Source organism: Tupaia chinensis, unplaced genomic scaffold (genome assembly GCF_000334495.1).
Source record: "Tupaia chinensis unplaced genomic scaffold, TupChi_1.0 Scaffold000077_1, whole genome shotgun sequence".
NCBI classification, from domain to species: Eukaryota; Metazoa; Chordata; class Mammalia; order Scandentia; family Tupaiidae; genus Tupaia; species Tupaia belangeri.
Window position 1 is genome coordinate 3,568,674 of NW_006159538.1, and position 15,187 is coordinate 3,583,860.

The window sequence follows — 15,187 nt, forward strand, 5'->3', positions numbered from 1 at the left end:
TTCTCCGTCTCCTACTCCATCTCCTTCTCCATCTCCTTCTCCTTCTCCTTCTCTTTCTCTTTCTCTTTCTCTTTCTCTTTCTCTTTCTTTCTCCTCCTCTTTCTCTCTCTCTCTTTCTCTTCCTCTTCCTCTCTTCCTCTATCCCTCTCCCTCTCTCTCACAAGAAATCAATAAACGTTTTAAAAACGTTAATCATTATTTTACTTTGGGTTTCTCCAAAAGCAGATCCTCAGATGAGAGTTTGGGCATGAGACATTCATTTGGGCGTTGCACCAATACGGAACATGGAAGTAAGACAGGAAGTGAAGGTAACATTACAGAGTACATCAACAAGCAGGTTACTGCTGTAGGCGACCGGTGCTTAATCCTCTGGGGATCCTCTGGGACACTACAGACATCTTCCTCAGAATTGCCCCATCCAAGGATGATAAGTTATTTACCTACTGACCTGAGTCCATCACCATTTTTGGGGTGCTCTCAGGGTTGCTAATACCCCATTACATCCAGCCAGTCCTGCGTGAGCAAGCTTCTGTGGAAAAGAAGGGAAATCAGAGGCAGGGTCGTAGCTACTTGCAGTAGAGAGCTGTGGGTGCAAATAAACACCAAGACAGTCTGCTATAGCCCATATTAAGATGATGAAGGGTCTGCCACTACTTACTGACCCACTCTAAAAATAAACAGGAATGTTTTCTGTCCATGACATGTTGCAAAAGTTTAGCCAATAGGCTGTAATATGCTGATGTGTCCTCACTGGATACTCCTGACCATCTCAGAGTCTCTAAAAGGCCTTTGTTTGTTTGTTTGTTTGTTTTGTTTTTGTTGTTGTTTGGAGAGGTTTTTGCTATAGGGTGCGTGCACTCGCCAGAAAGACAGAGAGAGACAGAGAGATAGAAAGCGAGAAATCACCCCCCAGGGGGGATGGCCACGCCACAATCCCTTCTCCTCCATTCTCCTCTTGGGATCCTGGGCACGCACACGCGCCCGGCGTGAGTTTAAGCTACCGGGTCCGGGACGCGAACCGCAGTCAATTACATGGAAGTCCAGCAGCATAGCCATGGTTATGCTGGGAGCCCCCATGGCCTAATAACCTCTCAAAAGACCCATATCCCAACACCATTTTATGGACAATATCTGGATTTTAGAGGGACCGATCAAACCATAGATGGTAGCTTACAGAATTTATTTAAAGGCCAAGGAATCAGGACTAGATACCACACAGCCAGAAATGATACCTCCAGGAAAACCAACCATACCTTGGGAGCAGCCTGGCAGGATTCCTCTGCTGCTTGCCTGGAGCAATTTTGACGTTGTGCTCCCAGAACATCCAGTCTCTTTTCTTACAGGCTCCGTCCCGACATGCTCACTTTTGCATGCCAAGGGCTCGTGAATGCTCCTGCTTGCCAGAACCTAAATCTTGTGTGGAATTCTAGTTGTATGAGAACCTGGGAACTAATGGTTTACATTTTCTAACCTCTATAGGAAGGCTTACAAGAAGACTGGAAGGGTATTGAATAAGTTACATACCGCTTCACTTAGATATTTAATAACCTTCTCTAACTAACCATGCCCAAAATAGGATTTTTGTTTTATATCTATCAGAATCTGTTCCTCCCCCACTTTTACCCATTACAGTAAATGGCAGCACCAAGTATTCAGTGGAGTCAGTTTAAAATGTGGGTATCATTCCTAATTCCTCTTTTTCCCTTATCTACATCTGGTCCATCAGTAAGTCTTATCAACTCTCCTCCTCCCTCTTCCAAATCCATCCGAAATTTATCCTTTTCTCTACATTTCCACTAGTATCCTGGACCAAGCTGCCATCATCATCTCCTGCCCGTGCTATTGCAGAAGTCTCCTAACCAGTCTCCCTGGGTTTTCTGTTGCCCATGTAACTCCTTCTCCGTATAAATGCTCACAGTGATCTTTCCACAGTACAGACCATATTGAACCACTTTCTTTCTTAACAAGTCTAAATACAGTTAGGAAAGACATTTAAATACTCATTTATAGTGTTAAGGACCTGCATGGGCTAGCACCTGTCTATCTCTGCAGCATTCTCTTATACCAGTCTCTTCTTACCCATTTAACTATGCTAGGTTTTAGAAAGTTCTAGAACTACAAACCAAGATCTCTCCCACCCAGAGCCTTCGCACTTAGAGGTTTTGCCACCTAAAAAGTTCTTTCTCACCTGTCACACTGCCCCTATAATCCACCCACACACAACCCACACACACCATACCACTCCACTTTTTTGGTGGCTAGCTCTAATCACTGATCAGTGAAGCTGAATCACTCGTCCGTTTTCAGCTTAAAAATCAAATATCATAAAAAAAAAAAAACCTTCCTTGACCATCCTATCTAAGGAAGTCTCTTCCATGTATCTATGACATTATTTCTCTTCCTTTGGAGCTCACCACTCTCTGAAATTTGTCCCTGAAATGTTCTTATTTATATATGTGTGTGTTTCTTCATTACAATGTAAGCTCTGTGAGAGCAGCCTTCTTACGTCCTGTTCATCACTTTGTCCAATTCCAGAACTCACACTTTAAACATTTATGTTTGCCACCTGAACTCAACCATGTCAAACAGGCATGGCGAGCAGAGCAGTCTAGACAGCCTCCACCACCTCCCCGGGTCACCAGCCATGGCCATTCCAGAAGACTCTTGGAGGACCAAATTTAGTCTTCGATGGGCCATGACACGTATTTGATGAGCTCTTATGTATATCCGAAGTCTATTATGATACCCTAGGAACTTCCAGAGAGAGAACCCCTACATCAAGACCAGAGCCCAGTCTCTCCTTAGTTGACTACTTTTCCACAGTGGGTAGATTGCACAGGTCAGAGACAATTCTGTCTTCCAGCATGTAATGAAAGATTGAACTATAGAATACTGGAGTCAGAATTAAAGAAAAGTCTTAGTCCAAGAGCAGCTAGACCGCTGTGTGGATTGAAGCCAAATTCCTCCTGAGAGGATAAAGGTGTGCTCATTTCTGTCTAGAGATAGGTAGTGCCTAGAACAGGGCTTGGCACATAGTAGCCACGCAGCAAGTATCTGCTAAGTGAATAATAGAGGGGTTTTGTTTGTTCGTTTGTTCATCTGTCTTTGCTTGGGTTACTCATCATTACTACTGATTTGTTGGATCCTTGATGGGTTTAGCTATCCAAGTGTGTTACTTGGAGTCAGGAAAAACTTAATTGGTACAATAGGGAGAGAAAAATGTCAAGCTCCCTTAGGACAGTCAGGAAGGGATGTGAAGAAAAAGGAAATGGCAGAAGCCCTTGAGCTCGCCGAACTCAAAAGAAAGTGAGAAACTCCCCTTGGTAGTTAGGGGATGAGGGAGTGAAGAATATAAAAAAAACTTAAAACTTAAAAACCAGAAATGTCCAATATGAAAATACAACTTTTTTACCTGGAAAACTGTGACATGACTTCTCCTGTGACCCAATAACTTATTTAATTGACCATAGTTGTTTTGTTTTGTTTTGTTTTCCTGTTTTAGGACCATATATTTTTGAGAAGATCAAGGGAATGGTTGAGTTTTATCTCAGAATCCAATTAGGCAAGATCAAAGACAAAGTCCATAAAAAACAGAACCTAGAGCCCAGCCACAATGGCAGACAATGCTAAAACACTGTACCTGGGACCTCATGGAAGGCCTGAGTTCAAATCCTGGTTCTGACATAGATAATTTAAGCAACCTGGAAGGCTGAAACAGAAGGCTCATGAGCTTGAATCTGGCCTGCAACATAGTAAGGTCCTGTCTAATAAAGAAAAAAAGAAGAGAAAACAAAAGCCAAGCATGGTGGCATGCAGGTGTGGTCCCAATGGGGAGGCTGAGACAGGGAATTAAGACAGGTAAGACTCTTAAAAAAAAAACAAAAAAAAAAAACAACCTGAAACCTAGAGAATACAAGACCTGAAATAAGGGCTTGCGCTATCTTGTAATGGGTTGGTAGAACCCAGGCCCAGGCTCACACCTGGGTTACCCCAGCACTGGGGTAGCTACTCAACGGAGGGCTCCTCTCCAGCGTGCCTTCCACTTGGTTGAAAGGGAAGTCAATCTCTGCCCTGCCCTGTGAGACCTTCCTGGAGGCGGTTCACCCAGACAGCTTCCTATCATTGCACCGACCCCTTTGAACTCCCTGCGCCTGCCCCCAGCTCAGCGTGTGACTCACAAGTCTCTTGTAGCAAAAGAAATCCAGTAGAGGGCAAAGCCCGCACCTTACCTTCCTTTTTAAGAACTTTGATGTTCTCAGGTGTCATTTTGTAATTGAGATTGTCAATTAGTCGCCTCATCTCTGGTCCTCACTTCCCTCTCTCCCACCTTCAGCCCACACAATGGAATTCAACAAAATGAGGTAACAGTTTTCTGTGTGAGTCACTCTGGGAGACTGTGATCAGAGAGCACTGTGAGGCGAGCGGCCGGAGTCCAGGCAAGTGTTTCAGCAGTCCAAGAACTGGCAGGCAGCCCGAGAGACACTCACCTGATGACGAACAAGCAGGATGCATCCTGGAGGAAATGGATCCCAACAGCCGCAGAAAGGATCTTTTGGCTCCTACACAGCAATGCTCTTCTTGATTAAAAACACTGTCATTATTCACACTGCAATGTGCAATCCTTTCACACTGGGCTCACGTTTCTACAGACTTCCATCCACCCTGCGCGTTAAAGGCAGGACCGGTTGGGGAAGTGGTGACTTCTCTAAGTTACCCAAACAGCCACCCAAACAGCCTCCTAATGGACAGAAACAGTTGGGGGGGGGGGAATCCTCAAAGGAAAAATTCAAGGAGGGAGATGTCTGTGAGTTATTTTTCTTTGCTTAGCACTCAGAGGGAAATTATCAGAGGTTGGAAGAAGGCTTTGTTTTCTAAAAGACTTTTTGTTAATTCCTGAGAAATTCCTCTGCTTATTCCCGGAGGAGGTCATCTCTTAGATCTGTCAGTCAGACAAGGATTGGGAGCCAAGGAGAGGTGCTTAGAGAGATTTCCAACTAATGCGGCCAGAGGAAAACTGCCAAAGAAGCAGGGCTCCTTAGGATAAGTAAATTGAAGGATATTTTGGGCATAAAAATAAATCCTTTTTGAAAATGAAAGATGGAGAAATGCTGTGTATTCAAATTGCCCTGTTCTGAACAATGATGTCGCCAGGGCGGGTCTGTAGACCAGTGACGCAAACAAAGATATTCTCAGGCATGCCCGATGGTCCTTCCCTCCAAGGTCTCCATCCTGTTTCCATCCCATTTCCGCGAGACTTGCTGTGAGGTGCTCTTAAAGAGTTCACTTTGGTCACAATCCTGGCAGACTTGGAGTGGGACATTGAGAATGAGTTTCCCCCACTTCCCTATGGAGTGGGGGACACAAGTCTATAAATACTGAGACTAGCACAGGAGTTGTCCAGCCTATGGTCAGAAAAGATGATGTTTTTGATTTTTAATTCCCAAAGCAATTGGCACTGTCAGATCTTGTAGTTGAGAATAAATAATGGACAAAAGAGTCTGAAATATTTTAAGGCATAGCGTGTAGAGCCCACCCCAACACCCAACCAGAGATCTGGGGGAACTGGAATGCAAAATCCTTCCTTCCATTGTAGAGTGCTTGCAAATCAGACTTCTGTCCTGATGGAGCTAACTGATAGGTACCAATACAGGAACTCAGTAACAAATATTAAGTCAGAAGAGATGCAGAGCAAGTATGGCTTTGGTGCCATATAAAGAACTGGGAAGTGGGTTTTACTATTAAAAAAGAAAAGAAAAGAAAAGAAAAGAAAAGAAAAGAAAAGAAAAGAAAAGGAAAGAAAAGAGAAAAGAAATCAGTGGACTCTTGGGACCAGAAGTTAGCGTAATGGCTACGTGGCTGGACTCCCATGTAGTCAACCCCAGTCTGAGTCCCAGACCCGGTGGCTTAAACTCACACCGGGCGCGTGTGCATGCATGCTCAAGATCCCTAAAGGAGAATGGAGGAGAAGGGATTGCACATGGCCATCCCCCGAGGGGTAATTTCTTACTTTCTGTCTCCCTGTCTCTCTCTCTCTTTCTGGCGAGCATACACGCCCTATAGCAAAAAAATTAAAAAATTAAAAAATTAAAAAAATTCTCCAAAAGAAAAAAAAAAGAAATCAGTGGACTTTCTGTAGGCTCAGAGAAGCACAGCAACCCCGCCACACAGGGGTAGGACAGGCACTAAGACACATTCTGCCCCTTGAGACTATTCTACCATGCTGAAGTCACAATTCAAATCAGAAAACAGGCAATGCAGTACAGAATTGGTGTTGCTTTATTTTTTTAGAGTATTTACTCACAGAACAAAATCCAAGTGACCCTAAAATCTAAAGAGCTCATGATAGAATTCTAGCTGCCAAAACACGCAGTTAGGAGTTTTTGTAAGTATTTAAAGTCTTGCCAATTCTTCCTCGTTTCACTTTCACTCTCATCTATTCTGTCGATCAATAAAGCACCTTAGTCGCTGGGCTTGGTAATGTGACTTGTGTGTCCAGGACAAGACGATGAAGCTGAAGACATCCTGGAGTGGTTAATTCCCAGGGTTTGTAGTACCTTTCAGGTTGGGCCATTTTAATAATAATAATGATAAACATTTATTTCACAATTTCCATATACCTAAGCTAAGTGCTGTGCAAATGCTTGATACAGTATTACCATATACCTAAGCTAAGTGCTGTGCAAATGTTTGAAAGAGTATTATAAAGCATATATATATATATACACATATATATATACATATACATATATACACACACATATATGAATCACGTGTAATACATATGTTAGCAAATTCTAAATGGTTGCCATTTTCATATAGTTCATCTTTGTCAAATAAAACTTAGAAAACTAAACAAAACTTCCAGCTGTTGTTAAGGAATAATAGCTGAAAGAAGTCAACCTAATTGAGGTATTGGTTCCTGCACTGGTATTCTAGTTGAATAAACTAGAACAGACCCTTACATATCCATACATATCCTATATTAGAGAAAACTTTTACCTAATATTAATTCTTGTAGATGATTGGCACAGTCTAAACCATTCTGATATACATAGATAGATAGATATGGATAGATATAGATATAGATATTACTTTTCATATTACTATATGGGATGTGGGGTGAATTTTACAAAATGATAAATCAAGCACCAAAATACTGACTGAGAAAACTAATTTATCAGTGCTGGTAATTAATGCTATTACCTTAATTGATTGTAATAGAGGATTCCCTGTTTTTTGTTTTTTCTTTTAAAAAAGCAAAAGAAATTGTACCCATTTCTAAACAAGTAATAGATACCTATTTTCCTTTGGATTTTCTCTTACCACCTAGACTCCCTTTCCCACAAATTAAACATAAAATGAAAAATTAAACATAGAACCTGAGCTAAAGAGTCTTTCTGCTTGCTTTAAGCCACTTTGAATTAAAAAACACATAGGAATTCAAACATCCTGTCTTAACTTAAAACATGGTTTAAATTATTTGTTCAAGAGAAAAAAAAAAGGTACAGTTTTTCAAGAGAGTAAAAATCATTTCCATTAGGTTATAAGATTTAAGTTATAGAAATGAGCCGGGTAATTAAATTAAATCTCAGGAAGGGTGGGCTTTTCTCTTTCCTTTTTAAATTTCTGATATGCATACTTTGCAAGAGACACATGCATAGTTTAGTGCAGTAATTTGTCCACTGGGCCCCTAAGGCCCTGGAGACAGCATCACAAGGACTATAGGACTTCTAAAGTTAAAGTCCCCAACACCTTTTAGGTGGCAGGCACTTTTCTAGATACCCTAGGGGAGGCAAGAATTATAAATGTTTTAGGAGAATTCATGCCAGAAATGTATTCTTTTTTTTTTGAGAGGTTTTAGCTATAGGGCACATGCACTTGCCAGACAGACAGAGAGACAGAAAGCAAGAAATCACCCCCCAGGGGAGATGGCCATGCCACACTCCCTTCCCCTCCATTCTCCTCTCGGAATCTTGGGCATGCACGTACACGTGCCCGGCGTGAGTTTTAAGCTATCGGGTACGGGACTGGAATCACGGTCGACTACATGGGAGTCCAGCGACATAGCCATTACGCTAACTGCTGGTCCCAGAAATGTATTCTTGATTACTCTTACAGAATTTTCTAGGCAGAGAAGAGCCCAGTGTATAAGTCTGGGTCAAATCACTGTTTCCTGAATACACCATTGTAAGGTTCAGTGAGTATTATTGTTTGAATGTATTCCCAAAACAGTGTGTGTTACAATTTAATCACCATTGCTACCATGTTGGGAGATAGGACCTAATAGTAGGTGATAAGGCCATGAGGGCTCCACCTTCATGAATAGATTAACACCATTATGAGGGGAGTGGGTTTGTTAACAAAAGAAGAGTTCTGCCCCCTTTCTCTCTCTTGTCCTCTTTTCGTTTTGCTTTTTACCATGATACGATGCAATAAGGTCCTTACCAGAGTCTAACACCTTGATCTTGGTCTTTCCAACCTCCATAACCATGAGTCAATACATTTCTGTTCTTATATATTACCCAGTCTGTGGTATTCTGATGTTGCTGCACCAACAAACTGAGACACTCAGTTTATGCATTTCCCCCAAAACATTAGGGTTGTACTTAATTCCCACTGTTTGTGCCCTTCTTTTCCACCAAGCCACCTCAGCCCAATTCCCATGGTGGTATAACCAAGTCGCTGAAGCTGTCCTCTTCTCAATCCACACACACACAGATCAAGTGGTCCCACAGGGCTGATTGAGAAGGAGAGACCAGCAGGACTTCTGGTTCCCCAGCAGCTTTTTGGAGAGAAGAGGTCTTATAATACGGAAGTCTAGGAGATGTAGCACCTCAACCCTGCCAGGTGCTGAACTAGTGAGTCTTCCAAAGGGGCAGTAACAGCACATCTGGCTTCCCCGAAAACATCCCATGAGGCCAGGTCATCAGCTGTGTTCTCTATGAGTGGTGGTCTTCTTGGTAACACATACAGTATGTGCCCTCCCTCCTTCCCTTCCTTCATTTCCCATTTTTCCTCACTTGCGTTCTTTAGGGATTAAGCTCTTCTCTAAAATGTTAGACTGTATTTACTCCAGACCTTGTTCTCTAGGAAATCCATGCCAAGAGAGTATCAGCAGTGACCCTGGGAAAGTAGATCTCACAATGGACCTGGTGTTGGCTTATTCACTGACAGGAAAACAACACCCATTAAGGTGATAAGTAGAATAGTAATGAATCCCGGCATGTGGGCCTTATTGTTACTGAGGTTTTCTTTCGCCTCTAGTTAGCTGAGATTCAGAACAGCCAGAATTCTACATTGAGATCAAGTGGCAGCTTCATGTGATTGGTATAATTTTATGGGGTTAACCCATTTTAGCGTCTAGAGAACATTCCAAATACAACCCTAGAGAGAGTAGCTACATGTCCTTACTGCAATCAATACGTACTCTGAATACAAGTTTGCTATCCCTGCTCAGCACCACTTCTTGTGGACAGAAAAGTGCCTAGTCTATTGATATCAGATTCAACACAGCCTTGCCTGAGACGGAGTTATCTATATATCCCAAAGAAAGTGCATCAGTTGGCGTTCCCTGTACTCATTCAGTAAGTGTCCAGTTGAGAATGGTGGAATGGCCTGTTGAAGATTGGGGTAAGACCTCATTTCAGGGACAGTGGACAGTTGAGGATCTATCCTCCAGAGCAAAATAGGCATTAAACCAATAATTTACACATTGGGCTGTGTTCTCAATAACTGGAGCACAACAAAGAGGTGGAAATAAGTCGGCACCTCTCGCCATCACTTCCAAGGACATACAGTAGAATCTGTGCTTCCTACCTGCGCCTTAGGTCCTGCTACGAATCCCATGAAATACTAGTGAAAAAAAAGTAGAGATTTGGACTATAAGAAGGATAACTGGTTACATGGCAAAACTAAAGGGTACTGATTGATTGGTTTCACATTGGAAAGAACTTTCTAGTGACATGTCATCGGGCTGCATAAGTGTTTGGACCTATGATTTGGAGATACTTATTGAACAATCTGTTTAGTGGTTCTATGGAAGGACTCAGAGGACTCCCCAGTTTCCAGAGGAAGAACCACGTATCATCAGATAACTGATAGTGTTAGCATCAGAATAGAGTTTAACTTGACAGTATGGGGAAAGTATAATGAACAACCCGAGGTCTAGAACTTCATCAATGTCTTGATATTTGAGGACACCTCGATTTTTGACTCTTTGGAAGATGTACTTTGCATTCATTTTGTGCTTTATACACTTCATTATTCTTATTTAGAAAGAATTTTTGTAGTGATATTTTATGAGAACACACAAACAGGTTAGTATTAATGTCACCACTTACAGAAAACCTCTGCATATTAGACTTCCATGATCACAGGAAATCTGGAAAATGGTCTCTGGCAAGAGTTTTAAGGGAAAAAAAAAAAAAACCACAAATCTAGTAATACAGAAGAAGTACCAGTGAAGTTGTTAACGCAAAATTTGAAATGTTAATAATAAACATTCACTAATGAAATATTCATAAGGACAGCTGCTCTAAGGACAAAGGTCTGTTTAAAGTTAAAGGATCATGTTAACACATGAAGTTCAGTGGAACTTGTAGCCTGGAAAATTAAAAATTATACCTACATCAAGATTCTGTTTACCGGACAGGGAAAAGTCTAAAAAGATACAGCATAAACAATGAATCAATAATGGATTGGTGGCCAGAAACCTACCAGTCTGACTAGTCTGTAACATAAATGAATGAAATCACCTTCTACTTAGCCTGCCTCAAAGTTTCCAGCCAGAATCTTCTGGCAGAAAACAGTTTCTAACGAAAGATGCTATGGACCATGCTCAGAGATGCAGTTCCTGGTGGGCTCATGTTGTAACTGTATCTGTGTATATAATCTACTTAGGAGGACAATACGACAGAGGAACACAAGCCTTGGTTTTAAGGCTTCTAAAAACCTTCACTTATTCTTAGTATAAGATGTGTCCCCTTACAGCTAGGCTGTTGGGTGGACACTGGAGAGGTGGGATATTGCATATGAAGAAATTATCGGAGATCCTAAAAACGCAATTTTCTGTCCTGCAGTATGCTGGTACCGTTGCTATGTATGCTGCCAAATAGCCCATTCATGGGCAGAGCTGTTCTGTGGGGCAGGCAGGGGCATTATCTCTGATAGTATACAGAAACATGGCACAATAGTGGCAGGTGGCAATTGACATGACTAATCTGCTTGCCCTTTCAGACTTGTTTGAGTGAGAAGACTTAGGAGACAGATGTGCTGGTTGGTGATTGGAACAAGGTCTCTGGCCAGTGTCTTGGTGTATTTCTCCATACAAAGCTTTTGTCCTACACTTTGAAATGCAGAAACTCAATTTGTTTTTGTTTTTGTTTTTGTTTTCATTTCTGTTTTTGTTTGCAGTGTACCAGCCTTGACCAGATTTGGAGAACTAACTCCCATACAGCAAACTCATTGAAGACAGATGTGACTGATAGTGAAGAGTTCCTCTTCCTCTGTCCAAGAACCTGCATTTAGTGCAACTTTCTGGATTTCACTCTTCCTTATATTAAAATACCTAAGCAACTACATCAGCAGGGTCTTTCCTAGTGAGCAGAAAAAATTAAGGTGCAAAGAAATGAATGGCCAACAGGGATATTTCATCTTGTGAGCAAAGCCTGGTAAGATCCCCTACATCACAAAAAGACTACTTCTCCATTGGTCAGAATCCCCTGCTAGATAGAATCTTCCTGACTCTGGACTGACACTGATGACTTAATCTCCTACTTTTCCTTTCTATAGACTTCATATGAAACAGATTATAAATTTTATGTTTGTACAAATATTTGTTACAGAACTATATACAAGTATTTATTTATTGTAAATATTATGTTCCCTCTCCTAAAATATAACACTGTAGGTTAGAAATCTCAATATTGGGTGACAAGTAAGTGGTGACTAGGGGACAATGTAAATTCTCTCTGGACACAAGATAGAACCAATTTTTAAATTGCTTAGATGTGTGGGACCAGCAGATGGCATAATAGTTACATTGCTGGACTCCCACACAGTCAACTACAGTTCAAGTCCCAGACCTGGTGGCTTGTTTATTATTTACATTTCAAATTCTCCATGTGCCTGCATGCACAAAATCCTGACAGGAGACTAGAGAAGGGATTGCGGCATGGCCATCCTTTCTGGGGGGTGATTTCGCATTTTCTGTCTCTGTCTCACCAGCAAGCACTCATGCCCAATAGCAAAAATCTCCCTAAAAAATAATTACTTAGGTGTGTTTGAGAGAAGGAAAGGGTGACTTAATGAAATAATCTATTAGTTTTGCAGTGGACAATTTCAATCATATTGAAGAGCTTGTGTGTCTTTTAGATTTGTGACCTTATATTTTTTTTCTTTGTCTTTTTTTATTTTTGCCAGTGGACACATTCATGTGTGCATGCCTGGCATGTTTTTCAAGTCCCCAGGGCCAGAGGCAAACTGCAGTTGATCATGGAGGATCCAGTACTCCACACAGCACTCAACCACTATAGCCTAGGGCCAGCTCTCCCCACATATGTTGACACTCATACATGCTGCTGTGGACTGAATGGGTCCCCTCGAGATCCTTATATTGAAGCCGTATCCTCACTGCAGCGGCATTTGGAAGTGAAGCCTTAGGAGGTGATTAGGTTTAGATATGGTCATGAAGATGCAGCCCTTGTGATGGTGGATGTGAGAAGTGACCTTATGAGAAGAGAGACACCAGAACACTCTCACTCCTTGAGCACAAAAAGAAGAGGTGATATGAGCATGCAGTGGGATGGAAGCTGCCTATAAGTCTGGAGAAGAGACCTCAGGACAAAGTCTATCTTGTTGACACCCTGGTGTTAGACTTCTTGCCTCTAGGACTATGAGAAGTAAACTTCTCTTGGTTAAGCCACCAGTCTACGATACTTTATTATGCAGCCCAAGCAGGCTAAGATAAATGCCATCTGCAGTAAGATCACACACATTGTCCTACCCATTTTCCTTGAGTGAGTTTTGTAGTATTTTTTGCTGGCCCATCTAGAATAAGAAGATGTATTCTTAACCACTATTCCTCAGCATGGTGAGTTGGGGGAGGAGAGTACTTAAAGTCACCAATAAGTAACTGCAAGTTTCTTTAATGGCATCTTGGAAATCTTCCAAGAAGAAGCATAAATGCCCTAGGTTCATTTACAGGTCATAATTTGTAATTTGCCTCTAGAGTTTTTAAAAAGAACTATGAATTTATATTCAGATTGATGGTCTAGCATTTGTAACCCTGACTAAATAGGTTTAGGACAATGTATATCCACTAAAATTCCTGTGCTGCATGTATTTCCTGAAAGCCTCTTTGAGCTCACCACTCTCAGGGGCTTCATCCAGTAAATTATGGACTCTGCAGAAATTCATCAAAAGGACCAGGCCACAGATAAATCTATAGAACCTAAGCTACAGCTGAAATGTGAGTTTATTGTTATGATCCCATGACAGTCTTTGTTCATTGCACAAATATTTATTTATAGCCTACAATGTGCCAGGCACTTTCCAGAGCTCTTTCTCTTATTTAAAACAAGTCTCTGGAGCAGGTAGTATTATGTCTACCTTACAGGTTGGAACATCCCGGCTCAGCAAGATTAATTAGCTTTCCAAAGATTACACGTCTACTATATGGTGATGCTAAGAAGCTAGCTCTTATGCCTACATTCCATTTTTATTCTCTTTTCAACAAATTCAACTGCTTCTTAAATCAACCAAAACAGTTGAAAACAGGTGGTAATGTGGTTAAGGTGCCAGATTCCCACGTGGCCGACCACGGTTCAAGTCCGGGACCCAGCAACTTGAAAATCCATATTAGGTGCATGTGCATATGTGCTCAAAATCCTGAGAGAAGCATGGAGAAGGGATTGTGGTATGGACCTCCTGGGGGGTGATTTCTCATTTTCCCTCTCTCTGTCTCTCTCTGGTGAGTGCACATGCCCTATGACAAAAACCTGGGGGGGAAAAAAAGTGGAAAACATAATAGAAGTAGCCAACTGGGTAGGGACTAAAAAGTATCCATTAAATTCAAGAGTTACCACAACACAATTATTAACAGAAAATCTGTCCAGAAAAATGGTCTTCTTCCTTCATTTTCCCACCTGGAATTGTTTGAAGAGACTTTTTTGAAAAAAGAGGAGATAATTTTGGTGAAGTGGGTCTCTTTTGGTACCCAAGAAAACCCCACAAGTAATGCTAGAAAGAGTTGCTTGATCTTCTTCTAAAACCTTGAATCTGTAATAAAACTTAGAAAGAGACTACAATAAGTCTTTACATCTGTCTCAAAAGACCACTCTTTAAATATGTAAAATCTTTGAGTTTTCCAAGTTATTCTGAGGCGACCAGCATAGTAAAGCATATACTGTGGACATACTCTTTGGAGATCAAATTGTTTGGGGCTATTGGCATTTTGCAAGCCTCTCGATTGTTTAGTTCTATAAGAATCCCTTCACCCCATCCTTTTGTGGACATCAGTAGCATCTGATTGCTGATTTGGGGCTCTTTTAAAAATATATGAAAGTATCTAGCCCTTTGAACACCTCATGGGGACGCTAGTAAGCATGAACCAATGAACTAAAAACTAATAATTTTGAACTTTTTATTGCTGTATAGCATTCATTTGTACAAATTTATAAATCTGACATTTAAATTTGGTCTCAATATATACTAATTTTCTAAAATCCCAACAGGATGGAAAAATGGAGGAGCGAGCCCAACCCTACCACACTGGGGGATACTTTCCCTTTCTCCCTCTTTCTCTGTCTCTGTCTCTTTCTCTGGTGAGAGCCCATGCCCTCTGACAATTAAAATAAAAATTAGACTTTTAATGTAATAATGTAAGTCCACTTATGTGTAGGTCCTGCTATATAATGTCTAACTTTACACTCTCACTTTTATTTTCATTTGTTTCTTTACCAGGTAACTCATGCTTCACAGGCTCTTTATCTGCTAATAGAGAACCCACTTTGACTCCAATAAAGTCGACCCCGACTGTGGGAGCATGGTCACTGTTGGGACTTCTGAATAGGGGATCCCTTCTACAGCGCCCATTGGGCGATGTCTATTGCTGCAGGCAACCCTCACAGATGAGCCCTACCCAACACAAACCATCATCTCCCTCTATCTGGCCAACAGCTCTTTGGGG

The 15,187-nt window shown here is 41.4% G+C and overlaps 1 protein-coding gene and 1 long non-coding RNA gene across 2 annotated transcripts in view; one reads left to right on the plus strand and one right to left on the minus strand.

The window, feature by feature from the left end:
• LOC102471486 (calcitonin) overlaps window positions 1-4,327 on the minus strand; it is a 16,009-nt gene extending 11,682 nt beyond the window's left edge. Inside the window, exons 1-2 of the mRNA XM_014584434.2 lie at window positions 4,230-4,327; window positions 449-529 (exon numbers count right to left, since the gene is read on the minus strand). The gene's annotated coding sequence lies outside the window, so the exon portion shown is untranslated. The remainder of the gene's footprint in view (window positions 1-448; window positions 530-4,229) is intronic.
• LOC102471190 (uncharacterized) overlaps window positions 1-4,536 on the plus strand; it is a 5,387-nt gene extending 851 nt beyond the window's left edge. The window contains exons 2-3 of the long non-coding RNA XR_333677.1: window positions 3,503-3,858; window positions 4,334-4,536. This is a non-coding gene — a long non-coding RNA (uncharacterized LOC102471190). The remainder of the gene's footprint in view (window positions 1-3,502; window positions 3,859-4,333) is intronic.
• Window positions 4,537-15,187: the final 10,651 nt, after the last annotated feature.